Here is a 21702-nt window from a genome sequence, read left to right on the forward strand (position 1 = left end):
ACAGCATCATTCACAACAGCTTCAAATAATATAAAATATGTTGGAATAACCTCAAGTAAAAAAGTGAAAGGCTTGTGTGATAAAAGTTGTAAAACTTTGAAGAAAAAAATTGAAAAAATATTAGAAGATAGAAGTATCTCCCATGGTCATGGGTTAGTAGGATTAATATAGTAAAAATGATTATCCTACCAAAACCAACCTGCAGATTCAATATATACCCTTAAAATTCCAACATAATTCTTCACACATCTTGAATGTATAATCTTCAGCTTCATATGGAAATGCATACACACATACAAACTGCAGAAAAACTAAAATACACCTGAATACTAAAAGAACTGCTGGAGGTGTCATCATCTCCAACATCAAGTTTTACTACAAATCTAAGTAATCAAAACAGCATTGTATTGGCACAAAAACAGACATGTATATCAACAGAATTGAGTTGATGACCTAGACCCACACACCCATGGACACCTTGATGGAGGAGGGTCATCTTTCTATTTGTTGCTTTCATTGGTTAATTAATAAAGAAACTGCTTGGCCTTTGATAAGACAGAAAATTATGTAGGCGGAGTAAACAGAACAGAATGCTGGAAGAAAGAAGCCAAGTCAGGCAGTCACCATGATTCTCCCACCCGACACAGATGCAGGTTAAGATCTTCCCTGGTGAGGAGCTCGGGGGATTAGGATGGTTGGGATATAGGAAGGGAGGATACGGGAGCAGCGAAGTATATATCCTAACTAAGAGAGCCATCTTAGGGTTGGCAAGAAACTTGACTCTAGAGGGGTTAGCAGGTGTCCAGGGAGATGTCCCCAGCTGGTACCTTGGGCAACTAAGGAGAGGGAACCTGAAATGATCCTATCCTATACTGATGAATATCTTGCATATCACCTTAGAACCTTCATCTGGCGATGGATCGAGGTAGAGACAGAGTCTCAGTTTGGAGCAACGGTCTGAGCTCTTAAGGTCCAAATGAGGAGCAGAAGGAGGGAGAACATGAGCAAGGAAACCAGGACCACGAGAGATGCACCCACCCACTATGACAGTGGAACTGATTTATTGTGAGCCCACCAAGGCCAGCTGGTCTGGGTCTGAATAAGCATGGGTTGAAACTGGACTCTCTGAGCATGGCGGACAATGAAGGCTGATGAGAAACCAAGGACAATGGCACTAGGTTTCGATCCTAATACATGAACTGGCTTTGTGGGTGCTTAGCCTGTTTAGACGCTCACCTTCCTGGACATAGATAGAAGACCTTCGTCTTCCCGCAGGGCAGAGAATTTGGACTGCTCTTCAGTATCGAGAGGGAGGGGGAATGGTGTGGGGGGAGGAGAAGAGGAGTAGGGATAGGGGGAGGGGACTGGGGGAGGGGGCAATATTTGGGAGGAGGGGAGGGAAATGGGAAACGGGGAGAAGGTGGAAATTTTTTTTTTTTTTTTTTTTTTTTTTTTTTTTTTTTTTTTTTTTATTCTTTTTTAATTAAAATTTCCACCTGCTCCCCGTTTCCCATTTCCCTCCCCTCCTCCCAAATATTGACCCCTCCCCCCACTCCCCTCCCCCTATCCCCACTCCTCTTCTCCTCCCCCCACACCATTCCCCCTCCCTCTCGATACTGAAGAGCAGTCCAAATTCTCTGCCCTGCGGGAAGACGAAGGTCTTCTATCTACGTCCAGGAAGGTGAGCTTCTAAACAGGCTAAGCTCCCACAAAGCCAGTTCATGTATTAGGATTGAAACCTAGTGCCATTGTCCTTGGCTTCTCATCAGTCTTCGTTGACCGCCATGCTCAGAGAGTCCGGAATCAACCCATGCTTATTCAGTCCCAGACCAGCTGGCCTTGGTGGGCTCCTAATAAATCAGTTCCACTGTCACAGTGGGTGGGTGCATCCCTCGTGGTCCTGATTTTTTGCTCTTGTTCTCCCTCCTTCTGCTCCTCATTTGGACCTTAAGAGCTCAGACCGTTGCTCCAAATTGAGACTCTGTCTCTACCTTGATCCATCACCAGATGAAGGTTCTAAGGTGATATGCAAGATATTCATCAGTATAGGATAGGGTCATTTCAGGTTCCCTCTCCTTAGTTGCCCAAGGTACCAGCTGGGGACATATTCCTGGACACCTGCGAACCCCTCTAGAGTCAAGTCTCTTGCCAACCCTAAGATGGCTCCCTTAGATAGGATATATACTTCGCTGCTCCCGTATCCATCCTTCCTATATCCCAACCATCCCAATCCCCCGAGCTCCTCCCATCCTCCCCTTCTCATATTTCTCATCCCATTTCCCCTTTGCCCCATGCCACCTCACCCGCAAGTTCCCATTTTTTGCCCTGCAATCTTGTCTACTTCCCCCTCTCCATGCGGATGACTATATGATTTTCTTTGGGTTCACTTTCTTATTTAACTTCTATAGGATCGCACATTATATGCTTAATGTCTTTTACTTATGGCTAGAAACCGATTATGAGTGAGTACATCCCATGTTCCTCTTTTTGGGTCTGGGATACCTCACTCAGGATAGTGTTTTCTATTTCCATCCATTTGCACGCAAAATTCGAGAAGTCATTGTTTTTTACTGCTGAGTAGTACTCTAATATGTATATATTCCACACTTTCTTCATCCATTCCTCCATTGAAGGGCATCTAGGTTGTTTCCAGGTTTTGGCTATTACAAACAATGCTGCTATGAACATAGTTGAACAGATACTTTTGTCATTTGATGTGGCATCTCTTGGGTATATTCCCAATAGTGGTATTACTGGATCTTGGGGTAGGTTGATCCCTAATTTCCTGAGAAATCGCCACACTGATTTCCAAAGTGGTTGCACAAGTTTGCATTCCCACCAGCAATGAATGAGTGTGCCTCTTTCTCCACAACCTCTCCAGCAAAGGCTATCATTGGTGTTTTTGATTTTAGCCATTCTGACAGGTGTAAGATGGTATCTCAAAGTTGTTTTAATTTGCATTTCCCTTATCGCTAAGGAGGTTGAGCATGACCTTAGGTGTCTTTTGGCCATTTGAATTTCTTCTGTTGAGAATTCTCTGTTCAGATCAGTGCCCCATTTTTTTATTGGGTTCATTAGCATTTTAAAGTTTAGTTTCTTGAGTTCTTTATATATTTTGGTGATCAGACCTTTGTCTGTTGCAGGGTTGGTGAAGATCTTCTCCCAGTCAGTGGGTTGCCTTTTTGTCTTAGTGACAGTGTCCTTTGCTTTACAGAAGCTACTCAGTTTCAGGAGGTCCCATTTATTCAATGTTGCCCTTAATGTCTGTGCTGCTGGGGATAAACGTAGGAAGTGATCTCCTGTACCCATATGTTGTAGAGTACTTCCAACTTTTTCTTCTATCAGGTTCAGTGTGTTCAGACTAATATTGAGGTCTTTAATCCATTTGGACTTGAGTTTTGTGCATGGTGATAGATATGGATCTATTTTCATTCTTCTACACGTTGACAACCAGTTCTGCCAGCACCATTTGTTGAAGATGCTCTCTTTTTTCCATTGAATACTTTTAGCTCCTTTATCAAAAATTAGGTGTTCATAAGTTTGTGGGTTAAAATCAGGGTCTTCTACTCGGTTCCATTGATCGACTTCTCTGTTTTTATGCCAATACCAAGCTGTTTTCAATACTGAGGCTCTGTAATAGAGTTTGAGGTCAGGGATGGTAATGCCTCCAGACGATCCTTTATTATATAAGATTGTTTTGGCTATCCTGGGTTTTTTGTTTCTCCATATAAAGTTGATTATTGTCCTCTCAAGATCTGTGAAGAATTTTGATGGGATTTTAATGGGGATTGCATTGAATCTATAAATTGCCCTTGGTAGAATTGCCATTTTTACTATGTTGATCCTCCCTATCCAAGAGCAAGGGAGATCCTTCCATTTTCTGGTATCCTCCTCAATTTCTTTCTTCATTGACTTAAAGTTCTTGTCAAATAGATCCTTTACTTCCTTGGTTAGGGTTACCCCAAGATATTTTATGCTATTTGTGGCTATCGTGAAGGGTGATGCTTCTCTGATTTCCATCTCTGCTTCCTTATCCTTTGTGTATAGGAGGGCAACTGATTTTTTGGAATTGATCTTGTATCCTGCAACGCTACTAAAGGTGTTTATCAGCTGAAGGAGTTCTTTGCTGGAGTTTTTGGGGTCGCTTATGTACACTATCATATCGTCTGCAAATAATGAAAGTTTAACTTCTTCCTTTCCGATTTGAATCCCTTTGATCCCCTTATGTTGTCTTATTGCTATTGCTAGAATTTCAAGCACTATATTAAAGAGGTATGGAGAGAGTGGACAACCTTGTCGTGTTCCTGATTTTAGTGGAATAGCTTTGAGTTTCTCTCCATTTAATTTGATGTTAGCTGACGGCTTGCTATAAATAGCTTTTATTATATTTAGGAACGACCCTTGTATTCCTAATCTCTCTAAGACCTTTATCATAAAGGGATGTTGAATTTTGTCAAATGCTTTTTCCGCATCTAATGAAATGATCATATGGTTTTTTTCTTTCAGATTATTTATATGATGGATTACATTGATAGATTTTCGTATGTTGAACCAGCCCTGCATCTCTGGGATGAAGCCTACTTGATCATAATGGATAATTTTTCTAATGTGTTCTTGGATTCGGTTTGCCAGTATTTTATTGAGTATTTTTGCGTCGATGTTCATGAGTGAGATTGGCCTGTAGTTCTCTTTCTTGGTTGTGTCTTTGTGTGGTTTTGGTATCAGAGTAACTTCAGCTTCATAAAAGGAATTTGGCAATGACTTCTCTGTTTCAATATTGTGAAATACATTAAGGAGTATAGGTATTAGGTCTTCTTGGAAGTTCTGGTAGAATTCTGCATTAAAGCCGTCTGGACCTGGGCTTTTTTTGGTGGGAAGGTTTTTTATAACAACTTCTAATTCTTCGCGACTAACGGGTCTATTTAGATTGTTCACCTGGTCCTGGTTTAACTTTGGTATATGGTACTTATCTAAAAAAGTGTCCATTTCTTTTACATTTTCCAATTTTGTGGCATACAGGTTTTTGTAGTAAGATCTAATGATTCTCTGAATTTCGTCTGTGTCTGTGGTTATGTCTCCCTTTTCGTTTCTGATTTTGTTAATTTGCGTATTCTCTCTCCGCCGTTTGATTAGTTTGGATAGGGGTTTATCAATCTTATTGATTTTCTCCAAGAACCAGCTTTTTGTTTCATTGATTCTTTGGATTGTTTTCTGTGTTTCTATTTTGTTGATTTCAGCCCTCAATTTGATTATTTCCAGTCTTCTACTTCTCCTAGGTGAGTCTGCTTCTTTTCTTTCTAAAGCTTTAAGGTGGGCTATTAGGTCTCCAATGTGTGCTTTCTCCGTTTTCTTTATGTGGGCACTTAATGCTATGAACTTTCCTCTTAGCACTGCTTTCATAGTGTCCCATAGGTTTGAGTATGATGAGTCTTCGTTTTCATTGAATTCAAGAAAGACTTTAATTTCTTTCTTTATTTCTTCCTTGATCCAGGTGTGGTTCAGTAGTTGACTGTCCAATTTCCATGAGTTCATAGGCTTTCTGGGGATAGCATTGTTGTTGAATTCTAACTTTAATCCATGGTGATCTGATAAGACACAGGTGGTTACCGATATTTTTTTGTAACTGTGTAAGTTTGCTTTGTTACCGAGTATGTGGTCTATTTTCGAGAAGGTTCCATGAGCTGCAGAGAAGAAGGTATATTCTTTCTTATTTGAGTGGAATGTTCTATAGATGTCTGTTAAGTCCATTTGATTCATTACCTCCCTTAATCCTCTTATTTCTCTGTTAGGTTTCTGTCTGATTGACCTGTCCATTGGTGAGAGAGGAGTGTTGAAATCTCCTACTATTAGTGTGTGTGGTTTGATGACTGCCTTGAGTTTTAGTAACGTTTCTTTTACATAAGTGGGTGCTTTTATATTAGGGGCATAGATATTCAGGATTGAGACTTCATCCTGGTGAATTGTTCCTGTTATGAGTAAAAAATGTCCATCTCCATCTCTTTTGATTGATTTTAGTTTGAAGTCAACTTTCTTAGAAATTAGTATGGCCACACCTGCTTGTTTCTTAGGTCCGTTTGCTTGATAAACCTTTTCCCAGCCCTTTACTCTGAGTAGATGTCTGTCTTTGTGGTTGAGGTGTGTTTCTTGTAAGCAGCAGAATGTTGGATCCTGTTTTCGTATCCAATCTCTTAGCCTGTGCCTCTTTATAGGTGAGTTGAGTCCATTGATATTAAGTGATATTAATGACCAGTGGTTGTTAACTCCAGTCATTTTTCCTTTCTTTCCTTCTTTCCTTTGGTAGTAGAGTTTGTGTGTTTCCCTTCTTCAAGTTGTGCTGGTGAAGGGTCATTAGATGTCTGAGTTATTGTGGGCATTGTTGGACTCCTTGGTTTGTGATTTTCCTTCAATTACTTTCTGAAGGGCTGGATTTGTGGCTACGTATTGTTTAAATTTGTTTTTATCCTGGAAAATTTTGTTTTCTCCATTTATAGTGAACGAAAGCTTGGCTGGGTATAGAAGTCTGGGCTTGCATCCATGGTCTCGTAGTTTCTGCAGTATATCTATCCAGGACCTTCTGGCTTTCATGGTTTCCATAGAGAAATCAGGTGTAAGTCTGATAGGTTTACCTTTATAGGTAACTTGACCTTTTTCCTTTGCAGCTCTTAATATTCTTTCTTTATTCTGTATGTTTTGTGTTTTGATTATTATATGACGAGGAGATGTTTTTTTTTGATCCAGTCGATTTGGTGTTCTGTATGCTTCTTGGACCTTCAAAGGAATATCTTTCTTAAGGTTGGGAAAGTTTTCTTCTATAATTTTATTAAATATATTTTCTGGACCATTGAGCTGTAGATCTTCTCCTTCTTCTATCCCTATTATTCTTAGGTTTGGTCTTTTTATTGTGTCCCAGATTTCCTGAATGTTTTGTGATGAGAATTTGTTGGTTATGCTGTTTTCTTTGATGAGAGTGTTTATTTTCTCTATGGTATCTTCAGTGTCTGAGATTCTTTCTTCTATCTCTTGTAATCTGTTGGTGGTACTTGTCTCTGTAGTTCCTGTTCGTTTATTCAAATTTTCCATCTCCATCCTTCCCTCGGTTTGTGTTTTCTTTATTACTTCCACTTCATTCTTCAAGTCTTGAACCGTTTCCCTTACCTGTTTGATTACTTTTTCTTGTTTCTCTTGGTTTTCTTGGGTATCTTTGAGAGATTTATTCATTTCCTCTACCTTTTTGTTTGTAATCTCTAATTGGTTGTGGCAGTTTTTCACCTCCTGTTTAAGGTCCTCTATTATTTTCATAAAATTCACTTTTGAGTCGAATTCTTCTAATTCTTCTGGATTAGGGTGTACACTTCTCATTTCGGGATTCCTGGATCCTGGTGATGTCACGTTGCCTTTCAAGTTGTTGGGGGAATTCTTGCATTGGCGCCTGCCCATCTTTTCCTTCAAATGGAGCCAGGAGAGGCCTGATGTCTTGGACCAGTCTTTGCTGTGACTAACTCTCTAGGTGTATCTCCTCAGTGTAGGGGCAGGAACCGTTCTCTTCCAGGTGAACTCCTCAACACCAAAACATGGATGCGTGGTATTCCAATGACCCGCGTAAAGAAGGCCGAATGCAAGGGGTCGGGCGGGGTCAAGTAGAACACAGGCGACACTGCAGTACAAGCTGGAGGTGCCTGCGCTCCCTTTCGGGGGTTGCTGAGGCCTGCCCGCTAGGCAGGCACTCACTGCTCTGGTTGGGTATCCTTAGTGTAGGGGCGTTTGTGCTCTCTACCGGGACCGTCCGCCCCAGGATAGTACACACTCACCCGTCCCGATGAAACTTCTGGCACCTACACAGGAACTCCTGGATGCCCCAATGAGCCAGGGACTAAGGGAAGTAGGGCGCAGGCAGAGCAGGTCCAGGAGATCACAGCAGAGACTGCAGCCCCAGCAGCAGGGGCCCGCTTTCCCTGGCGGGGACCTTGAGGCCTGCCCTCTAGTCAGGCACTCACTGGTCTGGGCTGGTAGCCTTAGTGAAAGGGCAGGAAACTGTTCCACAGCTAAGGACCTTGCAGACAAGGCAGGCTTGGGGGTGGGGGTGGGGGCGGGTGTGTAGGAGAGAAAGCCTTGCAGCAGGAGCTGGGGGAGGGGTGTTTGTGCTCTCTACCGGGACCGTCTGCCCCAGGATAGCACACACTCACCCGTCCCGATGAAACTTCTCGGCACCTACACAGGAACTCCTGGATGCCCCAATGAGCCAGGGACAAAGGGAAGTAGGGCGCAGGCAGAGCAGGTCCAGGAGATCACAGCAGAGACTGCAGCCCCAGCAGCGGGGGCCCGCTTTCCCTGGCGGGGACCTTGAGGCCTGCCCTCTAGTCAGGCCCTCACTACTCTGGGTTGGTAGCCTCAGTGAAAGGGCAGGAAACTGTTCCACAGTAAAGGACCTTGCAGACAAGGCAGGCTTGGGGGTGGGGGTGGGGGGCGGGTGTGTAGGAAAGAAAGCCTTGCAGCAGGAGCTGGGGGGGGGGGCGTTTGTGCTCCCTACCGGGACAGTGCGCCCCAGGATAGCACACACTCACCCATCCAGATGGGACTTCTCAGCACCTATGCAGGGATTCCTGGTGGCCCCAATGAGCCAGGGACCAAGGGAAATAGGGGGCAGGGAGAGCAGGTCCAGGAGATCACAAGCAGAGACTGCAACCCCAGCAGCAGGGGCCTGCTTCCCCTGGCGGGGACCTTGAGGCCTGCCCTCTAGTCAGGCACTCACTGGTCTGGGCTGGTAGCCTTAGTGAAAGGGCAGGAAACTGTTCCACAGCTAAGGACCTTGCAGACAAGGCAGGCTTGGGGGTGGGGGTGGGGGCGGGTGTGTAGGAGAGAAAGCTTTGCAGCAGGAGCTGGGGGAGGGGCGTTTGTGCTCTCTACCGGGACCGTCTGCCCCAGGATAGCACACACTCACCCGTCCCGATGAAACTTCTCGGCACCTACACAGGAACTCCTGGATGCCCCAATGAGCCAGGGACAAAGGGAAGTAGGGCGCAGGCAGAGCAGGTCCAGGAGATCACAGCAGAGACTGCAGCCCCAGCAGCAGGGGCCCGCTTCCCCTGGCGGGGACCTTGAGGCCTGCCCTCTAGTCAGGCCCTCACTACTCTGGGTTGGTAGCCTCAGTGAAAGGGCAGGAAACTGTTCCACAGTAAAGGACCTTGCAGACAAGGCAGGCTTGGGGGTGGGGGTGGGGGCGGGTGTGTAGGAGAGAAAGCTTTGCAGCAGGAGCTGGGGGAGGGGCGTTTGTGCTCTCTACCGGGACCGTCTGCCCCAGGATAGCACACACTCACCCGCCCGATGAAACTTCTCGGCACCTACACAGGAACTCCTGGATGCCCCAATGAGCCAGGGACCGAGAAGGTGGAAATTTTAATTAAAAAAGAATAATAATAAAAAAAAGAAACATAAAAAAAAAAGATCATCCCTGGTAAGCCACCTCATGGTGCTACACACATTATTAGAAATGGGTTAATCAAAGATGTGAGAATTAGCCAATAAGAGGCTAGAACTAATGGGCTAAGCAGTGAATGTTTAAAAGAATACAGTTTCCATGTACTTATTTCGGGGCATAAGCTAGCCAGGCGGCCCTGAGCCGGGGAGGAAGGAACACAGCCCGCCACTCCGCTCCTCTCAACAGACACCTGATTTTTTAAAACAAGCTAGAAAATACACATAGAATTTTGATGGGATTGCACTGAATCTGTAGTTTATTTTCCCTGTGAAGGGTTTTCTTGAAACATTTGAAACATTCAGTTTCCTTAGAAGTCATGCGGAAGACAGTCCATACTGATAATTAAGCCAATATCCAAGTAGATACAAGATGTCCCAATATCAGCCTTGTAGTATGCTGACACTTAGGAGTCAACATTTTCAGGACATAGACATACCTCTAAGCAGTTACTATCTCTTTAAATGTTTCTACAGCAAACTGCCTTGTAAGCACTATTTTCTTTAGAGGAAAGAACAGACATTCCCATGACTGAAAATTCAAGTTTGTAGTTTGTTAACTATTAAAAAGGTTTTATTTCTTTTCTTTTTAAATTGAGGGTTTGCCTATAGTAAATGTAATCTATTGTCTATGCATATGTCACCTGACTCAACTTCACTCTCTGTTGGGGGATATAATATGTGTTGCAGAATAATGATCTAATTATGTAAAGATATGTTGCTTTGCTTATGCTGTGCTTGTTTAACTATGTAAAGATATGTTGCTGTTTCACCTTGTCTAAGACACCTGATTGGTGTAAGAAAAAGCTGAATGGCCAAGTGTTTGTCAGAAGAAGGATGGACAGGGCTGTCAGGCAGAGAGAAAAAGGGAGTAAGTCAGCTAGCTGGGTGTCAGCCAGACAGACATGGAGGAAGGAGGTAAGTAAGATGGATAGTGAATATCCTGAAAACTGTTTTGGTCTGGACTCCAAATTCCAGCATGCAAGGTTCTGACCCACCACTCCCACAGAGTATTTATGTGAGTTCCCAAAGGAGAAACACGTGGTCCCTTTTCCTTCATCCTGGTGGTCACATTGGCTGTTCCTGGTTTCCCCTAGGGGCCACCCGAGAGAGCACAATTCCCATTAAACCTGGATATTTCTTAATTTGACTTGTTTTGATTTGGATTGATTGGGAATTTGCATCAGCAGAGAGCTCGCATTAGGAAAAATTTCTAACATCTTGGAGGCCCCACTGAGATAGGGCAACCCTTTTCATGCGGCCCTAGGCCACATGTTGAAAGCCCCCTAGTCTTCAATATGAGCTCTCCACGCCATGTTAAAACCAGCTCCTGGGCTACAGCAGCTGCGTCTTATTGGGTCCCCCCTTTTTTTTGTCTATGCTATAGGGTTTGGGGGGGACCTATTTGTCTTATTTTTGTCATTCATCAGACTCTTGTTGAAGTCGCAAGCTCATGTCAGATTGATCTCTGTAGTGGCCAGACCAACAAGACTGGGCTCAGATGAGGTGAGATTTGTTTGTTTGGGGACACCAAGCATTCAATTTCCATGGCCCTGTTAGGCATAAGAGCTATTTTTGTGGATGCACTGAAATAGACTTTAAAATGGGTACTTGCAGTTCAAAGCCAGATCTGCTGTTGCCCTTGTAATGCCTCTTAAAAATCTTTTTAAATTGGTCCTCTCCTAAATACAATCTGTCCCAAATGGCTAATTTACCTATGCACTAAGATTTGGCCTCAACCATCCTCCAGGATCTTGAAAATTTTTGCTGCCCTAAAGACAAATGAACAGAGCTTACATATGTCCATGGTATTTTGGGCTCTTAGCTCTCGTCCCTCCATTAGTAGCCTGTGTCTCACAGCACCATGCTGCCAGATGCACTGGCCCCTCCCCCACTCCCTCAGACTCACATTATTCAAGCCCCTCCTGTGGAGCAACATTCTTCACATTCCTCTCCTTCCTGGTCTATTCCCTCCCTTGGTTCAAGATCAACTTCCACCCTACCCACCTTCCCCTCCCCCCCCACCTCAACTCCCTACCCTAGGATGCCCTCAGTGCACTGGGCCAGCCCCTCCCAATCCTGCCCATGTTCCCTTTTCTCTTCCAGATCCCTCTCAGATAGAAAAGCGGCTAGGTTCCTTTTCTACTAATCCTTCTTACCCATTTTATTTCTCAGAAGAAAGGTTGAGGAGGGTCTCCAAACTCTTATACAGGAATTGGTGAAAATGGCCTTTAAAGTTTTAATGCCCAAGAAGCCGAGTCTTCCTGACAGACAAAGCTACAACCATCTACAGGTCCAGGCATTAGCGGCTGCCCTAAGGTCACAGGAAGGGGGACAAGGGAAGCCAACCACAAGGCTCTACCCTGATAGAGCCCAGCCTAAGTCAACTTCACAGGTAAACTATTTCAGGTATGGCCTAAATGATCTTGTGGCACGATATTGCACTACGCCTCCTCCAAGGTAGTGCCCTATGTGCCAGCAACCTGGACACTGAAAATCACAATGCCCCCATGCAGGCTTGTCCTCTATGCCACACCACGGTGGTCCAGTCTCATCACCATTGGCAAGTGAAACTCTTTCAGCCCTCAAACTTCTCAACCTTACAGAGGATTGATGCTGCCCAGACTTGGTTTATCCCATAATCCTATCCAAGCCTAAGGTAAAGCTGCAGGTAGCAGATAAGTTCATTACTTTTATTCTCACTTGGGCCTTATATTACCTTCACCAATTTCAGTTATAGGGGTAGATGGGACCCGTTCCTCCCCACTTAAAACTTTGCAATTGTGCTACATTCTTGCAGGACATTTTTTCTCTCATTTTTTCTTAGTGATACCTGCTTGCCCAGCACCTTTACTGGGTTGAGAAATCTTTAGCCATTTTCCCAGAGCTTTGTTCAGCTTCTTGGAGCCCCCTTTTGACCCCACCCATCTCTGAGATCATATTTTATAGGTTCACTCCTCCTACCCTACCTCTCCCTTTTAAGGTCACGTCTCCATTCATACACTGACAGTTGTCTCCCTGTCACCACACCAGTGTACCCTAATACCCCTAAACCTGCCCCACTCTCCCCAGGGGCAGAGTATTCCTCAAACAGTTAACTCCTATAGGTCTCTCAAACCCCAATGGATAGGACCTCACACAGTAACCCTCACCACCCCCTTGGCTGCCAAGCTCTTAAGACACCCATGCTGGTACCATCACTCCAGGCTCAAGAGGGCACCTATTCAGGACACTTGGTCTGTCCAGCAGACAAAAACTTCCATCCTCCCGTTTTCCAAGATTCCACAATGAAGAGCCTACCTGCTCCTCATCCTGGCACACTCATCTTTGGTAATAACAATATTTTCTTCCTAGACACCTGCCTTCTCACCTCCCTCAAGGAACAGATGCCTGAAATCTCCAGGATGACAGTACATGGGATGCCTTTCCAGCCACACCTCTTGCTGTGTGCGGACCCAACAACATCTAGCTCTCCCCTTCCCCGTGTCACTCTATACCCACAGGAAGTAGCCAGACTTGAGTCAATGCCCCTTTTTCCTAGAGAGACCAAATTGTTGGTCACATCCCTATATCCAAAGAGTCTGGAATGTTAAGTTGGGAGTGTAGCCCGCAGCCCCCCAGGCCTGAGAGTTGTATTGGTCTGGACTCCAAATCCCGGGATGCCAGATCTTGACCCCTCCTGGGGGGGTGTCAGGACCACTCCCACAAAGTATTTAAGTGAGCTTCCAAAAGAGGAACATGTGGTCTCTTTTCCTTCCTCCTGGTGGTCACATTCATGGCCTCCCTGTTCCCCCTTGGGGCCACCCAAGAGCTCAGGAATCCCATTAAACCTGGATATTTTTTTAATTTGGCTTGTTTTGAATTTGCTTGTTTGGGAATTTGTGTTGGCAGATGTTGAAGGAGCTTCGGGTTGTGTTCCTGCCGCCCCAGCTCCTGGTTGCCTGGCTAGCTTATGCCCCGAAATAACAACACACAAACTGTATTCTTTTAAACACTGCTTGGCCCGTTATATCTAGCCTCTTCTTGACTAATTCTCACATATTAATTTAGCCCATTTCTAATAATCTGTGTAGCACCCCAAGGTGTGTTTACCGGGAAGATTCTAGCCTACGTCCATCCTGGGTCGGAGCTTCATCGCGTCTGCCCTGGCGATGAACTGCTTTGCATCTGTCTCTGAGAGGAGCTGCCCTGCATCTGAGCTCACTTCCTCTTCCTCCCAGTATTCTGTTCTGTTTACTCTACCCACCTATGTTCTAACCTATGAGGGCCAAGCAGTTTCTTTTTTAATTAACCAATGACCTTCCTCCATCAGGCAGAGAGCTCACGTTAGGAAAAATTCCTAACAGTTAGGGTTTCTTTTGCTATGGAGAGATACCATAATCATAGTAATCTTCTAAAGGAAAACATTTAATTGGGTGGCTTACAATTTCAGAATTTTAATTCATTATCATCATGGCAGGACACAATGGCATGTAGGAAGACATGGTACTGGAGAAGGAGCTGCATCTTGATCCCACAGACAACAGGAAGTTTTCTGAGAAACTGGCATGGTTTGAGCATATATGAGATCTCAAGCCTGTTTTCACAGTAACACATCCTCCAACAAGGTCACATTCATACCAACAAAGCTACACCTCCTAATAATAGTGCTACTCCTTTTGGGGACCATTTTCTTTCCAACAACAACAATATGTCATAATTTGCTCTAATTTGTTTCCTCTCCTGCTGACTTGGTTAGCCTCTTGATATGCTGTGAATACCATTGGTTAATAAAGACACTGTCTTAGTCCTGTGCATGGGAGAATACAGGTAATCAGGGAAAACTAAACTGAATGCTGGGAGAAAGAAAGCAGAGTCGTGAGATGCCATGTAGCCACTGCTGGGAACAGACATTCTGGAGCCTTGCCAGTAAGCCATAGCCATGTAGTGATACACAGATTAATAAAAATAGGTTAAATTAAGATTAAGAGTTAACCAATAAGAATCTAGAGCTAACGGGCCAAGCAGTGATTTAATTAATACAGTTTCTGTTTGGTTATTTCAGGGCTGAGCAGCCAGGAACAAACAATTGACCTTACTACAACAGATTGGCGCTCCCAACAGGTGTCAGCTAAAGCCAAATAACCTGAGGGGCTTGGAAAGAAATTCTAGATACTAAAAAACAAAGTTTTGCTGTATTTTTGCCCTCAAATGGTCTCTGCTGTGGGTGACGTGCCATAGCTCCTTAAAGAGAGGTTTTCCTGGTTCAACAGTAGCAGAAAAAAACCATACAGTTTTGAAATAGTGGCTTCATGGGCCATGCTGCCAGCATGAACCCTGGCTCTTTCAGGAGACTAATAATTTAAATGGGGTTTGTAAGCAACATGTTCCAAACTGCTTAATGGCAAAAAAGACCCACTGTATACATGGAACTGGGGCACTGTGCAAGGCTTGCAGAGGCAGTGAACATGCCTCTGGCATGTTGGACTGGGCAGAACCAAAAGGCAAAGCAGCCTTGGCCATAGTCACACAGAGGCTTAGCATTTTAAGAAGCAATCCTGGTCAAAGAAGGATTACAGATATACAATAAAGACAAATCCAGATGAAAAAGACCTCTAAATGGGTCACAGTTATGGATAAATGTACGTAGGCTTGGGAGAGAGAAGAAAAAAGTATAGAGAATTATAAAAAGAAGTAAAAGGTTTTTTTTAATAAATAAAACAAAGTCTTTAAAGAGACAGTCATTGATTAAAAGGAGTAAGAAAAACAAGCCACATAAAGATGGAATATACACAGAGAATCTGGATTATGTATATTATTGTGTTTTCTTTGAACTTTTTGACTACAGAGAGATATTTGATTCTGAGGACTGCTAAGATAAATCAACATAAAGGTATCTTGACTTCAAAATTTGGGTCTAAGGATATGCTACTTTGGAAAAGAGGTTCTGCTTTTATTTCCACAGAGGATAAGAACCTGTGGAAACCTTCCTGACTAATGTGGCTTGATGGACCAAAATCCCCCGAAAGGTTACCATGAACAGCCCCCAAAATACCTTGCCCAACAAAAACCAGGAAGCAATTTGGAGAGAACTATGCCCATATTCCCAAATATTGTTTAAAATGTTTGTTTACATATAAAAGGGGGTATGCTATAGAAATTTGCATTGGTATGGATCTTGGTTTATTGATACAAATTTAAGATCAATTTTATTATATGTATGTTTCTGCTTTTGATTAAGGTATTGTGTTTATGCAGCTCTTTTAAAAATGTAATTTATAATTAAGAAATATAGGTTAATAGATAATCATCTATATTAGTTAAGCTTCCAGTCATATTAGTTAGGTTTTCTAGATATATATTGATATATTTCAGTCAGATAGATATTCTTCAAATCTTTCAGAGACCTTCTGAATATGGCATTTAAAAAGTTTTAAGAACTTAGGAGTTTTCATGACAATGAGATACATCCATTCCTGGCAGCACCAATCTACTTAAAGGGGATGATGGACACTAAAGAGGCTCCGTATGGTGTTGGTTAATCATTTGGGCAAGAAACTACTCTCACCTGAACTGCTTGATGTCCTACTGTATAAACTGGACATTCATGACCCACAGAAAAACAACTGTTGAAATTACCTAAAGAAGGTGAGGTAGTCCTTCATGGTTCCTGCTTCATGAAAGAGTCTGCAGGACATAGAAGAAAGTGTCTGACAAATTGCCAATATCAGCAGAACTGTCTTTGAAATTTCCTGCTTCATGGTAAAGTCTGCCAGATACTATGGCCTGTAGGCTAAATATGGATGCCCCAATGGTACAGAAGAACTTTGGGTGACTGTCCAGGCAGCAAGTTCTCTCTGTCAATTTTAGAATTTTAAAAGTTCCTTACAATGCACTTCCTGTTTACTTAGGTAATATTATATCTTTCTGGAGTCTTTGATGAAGTTGAAGAATAGAAAGTTATAATTATAGTTTTCCTTAGTTATGATAAAACTTAAAGTATACATAAATATTGTAACTGTTATTCTTGCTTGACACTTTTTTGTTATGTGCAATTTTACTATGTTAAAGTTAAAACCTTTCTTTTTTTATTTAAGCAAAAAGGGGAGGTGATGTGGGACTCTTCTCCGTGTGCTGTGAATACCATTAGTTAATAAAGAAACTGTCTTAAGCCTGTGTAGGGCAGAATATAGGTAGGTGGGGAAAACTAAACTGAGTGCTGAAAGAAGGTGGAATTGTGAGATGCCATGTAGCCACTGCCGGGAACAGACATGGTTTACCTTGCCAGTAAACCACAGCCATGTGGCAATACACAGATTAGTAGAAATGGGTTAAATTAATATGTAAGAGAGCCAATAGGAAGCTAGAGATAATGGGCTGAGAAGTGATTTAATTAATACAGTTTCTGTGTTGTTAATTCGGGGCTGAACAGCTGGGAACAAATGGCCTTCGTACAACATCCTCTCTTCCTCCAGTTGTTTCCTTTCTTTCACCCAGTCCACATCCATTTTAATTTCAGGACACATATATTCCATTTCCCACGCTTAAGCTCTCTCACTGTTATGATCCCCTTCATAATTCCCCCATATGTATATATTTATAAAAACATGTATAGGGGGCTGGAAAAGATGGCTCAGCAGTTAAGAGCGCTGGCTCTTCTTCCAGAGGTCCTGAATTCAATTCCCAGCCACCTGGTGGCTCACAACCTTCTATAGTAGTATCTGATGTTCTCTTTTGACATAAAGGTAGATAGAGTACTCATATACATAAATGAACATTTTTTTTAAAAAAATGTATATACTATATGCTCCTGAACTCTTCATTGAAATATAGTTAACATACAATGAGTTGCACATATTAAAGTGATAGGTATGTAAAACTTTGCATAAACGTCACTTTAAATGAAAAATTAATACATCCAGCATATCAAAAGTTCTTTTGCAACCTTTCTCTCTCCCATCCTAGCCTTGTCCCTAAGCTAACATTGGTCCACTTTCTGCACCAATAGATTAGTTTATATTTCACAAAACTTTGCATAAATGGAATCATGTCTATATGTATACCCTATTCCTGACTTATTTTCCTCAACATAATTATTTTGAGATTTATCTGTGCACTTGCAATTTTAGTACTGAATATTATTCTACAGTATGGAAATACCATTGTTTTTTTCCTCTTCATTTTTTTTTCAATGTTGGTAACAGAGCCAAGGGTTTCATGCCTGCTAGGCAAGAACTGTACCACCGAACTACATATTTAACCCAGATTTTCATAGCATGGAATTTTTGTTTGTTGTTTTATTCTGTAATTTCTGCTTGTTTGTTTGAGACAGGCTACCTGGATGGCATGGAATCATAAAGATCTTCCATTCTTCTGCCTTCCAAGTGCTGGGAGTAAAGATATGTGTCACTGTGGCTAGCATAGTACTCATTTTTCCCTTAATTCATCTGTTGCTGCACATTTAAGAAGGGAGGGGGGAGAAGGAAGAAGAGTAGGAGGGGAATGGGAAAAAAGGAAGAAGAAACAAAGGTGAATGTCTATGTGAACACATGTTATTTCTATATAAATTTCAGCTTAATTTCTATTTTTTCCTGTGGTTTTTTTTTTTTTTTTTTTTTTTTTCTTGAGTCAGTGTTTCTCTGTGTAGCTTTTTAAAAGCCTGTCCTGGAATTCACTCTGTAGACAATGCTGGCCTTGAACTCACAGAGATCTGCCTGTGTCTGCCTCCCAAGTTTTGGGAGTAAAGTCATGTGCCACCACTGCCTGGTCTAGGATTTTAAATTTCTTTTGAACAAATTACTAGAAGCAAAGTGGCTGGGTCAGAGGATAGGGCCATGCTTAAGTCATAAAGAAATTGTTAAAGCGCTTTCCATAGGTGTATTTTTTTTTTTCAGTTGCCACTAGCAATATATGACTGTTCCCACTGTTGTGCATCCCTGCAACTTAGGACCATTCTCTCTCAACTTCAGCTTTTCAGGGGTGTGGCTATTCCTCATTGTGCTTTTCCTAATGTGTATTGATTCTGAAATTTTATTTAGTTATTTACTTGCTATCCCTACTAATTTTGTGAGGCATTTGTTAAAATATTTGAGCATTTTAATTTGTGATCGACATATTTCTCATTATTAAATTTTGAGATTCTTTTGATAGTTTTCATACAAATCTTTTATTTTCTACCAGTCTATGACTTGTCTAATTCCATTTCTTTTTACTTGTACCTTTTACAAAGTATAGGGTGTTAATTCTGATGAGGCCCAATTTATCAATGTTCATGTTAGGGACTGTACTTTGAGTATGTTATCTAAAAAGAAAAAACAACTAATTACTCTAGCTCAAACTAATAAATTACTTCCGTTTTTTTCTCCTAAATATCTTTTTTTGATCCCAGAGGGCTGTGCAGGTTAGGTAAGCTCTCTACCACTGCTCTATATTCCCAGCCCACACATGCAAAATGATTGTAGATGTTATATTTACATCTATTGTGGTTTTTAAAACATATATTTATTAGTTTTATGAGAACTTTCTACATGTTTTGATCATATTCATCCTGCCTTCCCCAGCTCTTACCTATCCATCCCCTTGTCCTACCCATCTAACTTTGTGTTTCTTTTTTAAATTCCCCCACTAGTTCCAATTTGTGCTGTGCAAATATTCTTGAATGTATGGCCTTCCATTTGAGCATGGTCCACTTTCTAGGCACTACACTCTTAGCTTCCCTTTCCATGTTGGAATTTCGTCTAACTTGGGCTTGCATAGATCATGTGTGTGCTGTCATAACTACTGTGAAGCTGCCCTGTTGTGTTCAGAGGACTCTGATCCTTACATTCATTCACCACTTCTGGCTTTTACATTCTTTCCATCTCCTCTTCCACAATAACCACTGAGCCTTGGGAGGAGGGGATATAGTAAATATGTTCCCTTTAGGGCTGAGCATTCCACAGTCTCTTATTCTCTACACTTTGGCAAGTAGAGGTCTAACTATACCTTTGAGTTAAATTTTATAAGGTATGGGGTGAAATGTTTCTGCTTTTGCATATAGGCATCCAATGTTATCACCATGATTTACTAAAATATCTATCATCTCTCCAGCTTTTCAGTTGCTTCCTACCTCACACTTTTGTAAAATACAAGTGCATATATATGCATAGATTTATTTCTGGACTCAATTATGTTACTTTCATCTATTTATCTATATATCTTGATTTCTGTTCTATACTGTTTTTATTGCTGTAGTTTGAAATAGTTTTGACATCAGAAAGCCTGCTTGTGTATCTATGAAACAATTTGGGAAGAATTGGCAACCTTACAAAATTTAGTCTTCAATTTATGAAAAAGTTATTTATTTACTTTTGTCTGTTATGCCATCTTTCAGTAATGCTTGACAAGATCTCTTTTCTTTTAGTGTGTGAGTATTTTTTTTTAATATTTACTTATTTATTTTACATCCCAATCACAGTATCTCCTTCTCCCACTTCCCCTCCTTTCCCCTCTCCCAATCTACTCCTCCTCTATTTCTGTTCAGAAAAGGGCAGACCTCCCATGGATATCAATAAATCATGACACATCAGGTCACAGTAAGAGTAAGCATTTCCCCTTGTGTTAGGGCTGGACAAGGCAACCCAATATGAGGAATAAGGTCCCAAAAGTCACCAAAAGAGTCAGAGAGAGTACCTGTCCCCCTGAATATCAAGCTATACAATTGTCACTTATATCAGAGGGCCTAAGCCATTCTCATTTGGGGTCCCTGGTTGTTGACTCAACCTCTGTGAGTGCCTATAAGTCAGGTTGGTTGATTCTGTGAGTTTTCTTGCGATGTCCTTGACTCTCTGGCTCCTACAATCCTTCCTTCTGCTCTTCAACAGGATTTCCTGAGCTCCACCTAATGTTTGACTATGGGTCTCTGCATCTATTTCTATCAGTTACTGGATGAAATCTTTCTGATGACAATTGGGCTAGGCACAAATCTATGAATATAGCAGAATATCATTAGTCATTATTACACTGATGTATTTATTTCTACAATCATATTTAGCTTTATCCTAGGCTTCTGGGTTATATACTCTCTGGGTTCTGGTTCTCCAGGAAGTGTCAGAGGTGGGCTCACTCTGCTGATATGAATCTCAAGCTAGACCAGCCACTGATTGGCCACTCTACAATCTCTGTGTCCTCCTTACCCTAGACTGTAGGTGGAAGGTTTTATGGCTGGGTTGGTGTCCCAATCCTCCTTCCACTGAAAGTCTTGCCTGGCTGGTCACAGAAGATTGCCAGTTCAGGTTACATATTTGCTGTCATTAGGAGTCTTAGCTGGTGTCACCCTTGTAGATTCCTGGGAGTTTTCATTGCACTAGGTTTCTGCCTCACCCTGAAATGACCCTCCCCCTTTCTTCCAGTGTTCTTGCTGTCCACCTCTCCACCTAATTTCTCCCATTCTCTTCATCAACCATTTGCCCTCAGGCCACCTGCAAAATCTATTCCCCTTCCCTGGGAGTTCCAAACCCTGCCCCCTTGAGCCCTCCATGTTACTTAGCTTCTCTGGGTCTGTGGCTATAGCATGGTAATCCTTTATAGTGAAAATCCACTTATAAATAAGTACATACTTTGTCTTTCTGGGTCTGGGTTACCTCACTCAGGATGATTTTTTTTTTAGTTACATCTATTTGCCTTCAAATTTCACAATGTCATTGCTTTGGTTTTTTAATTCAACTTTTTATTGATTCTTTATGGATTTCACATCATGCATTTCAACCCTTCTCATCTCCATGTCCCTTGGCATCTGCCCTCTGCCCTTGTAACCGCCCAAGACAAAACAAAATAAAATTTTAAAGAAAAGAAAAATCTCTTTGTGAAAGCTGTAGTGTAATTCATTGAGTTACTCTGTATACCCTTTGGTCCAAATATCTTTACTTGCAAGAGTTCATTGCAATGAGTCATTGGTCTGGTTCGAGGACTCTGGTTTCTGCTACACAATCAATACTGGGGCCTCACTGGGACTCCTCTGAAATATCCTGTATTCCTGTGTCATGGAGATCCAGCGCCTTTGAGTGTGCAGGACTGATCTTTTCATGTGCTCCAATACATCATACATAGATGGGGTGGGTGTTAGGATAGGCCAACTCATAGCCCTAGCCCTGGGCGGTTTCTGGGTTGGTCAACCTGCCAGCTCTCTCTCATCCCCAACAACATGGTGAGCTCTCCAGCACTGCCCTGGCTAACTCACTCCGTGCAGTAAGCAGCAAGGGGTGAGGCCAGTTC

Source organism: Chionomys nivalis, chromosome X, assembly GCF_950005125.1.
Source record: "Chionomys nivalis chromosome X, mChiNiv1.1, whole genome shotgun sequence".
In the NCBI taxonomy this organism is placed as follows: domain Eukaryota; kingdom Metazoa; phylum Chordata; class Mammalia; order Rodentia; family Cricetidae; genus Chionomys; species Chionomys nivalis.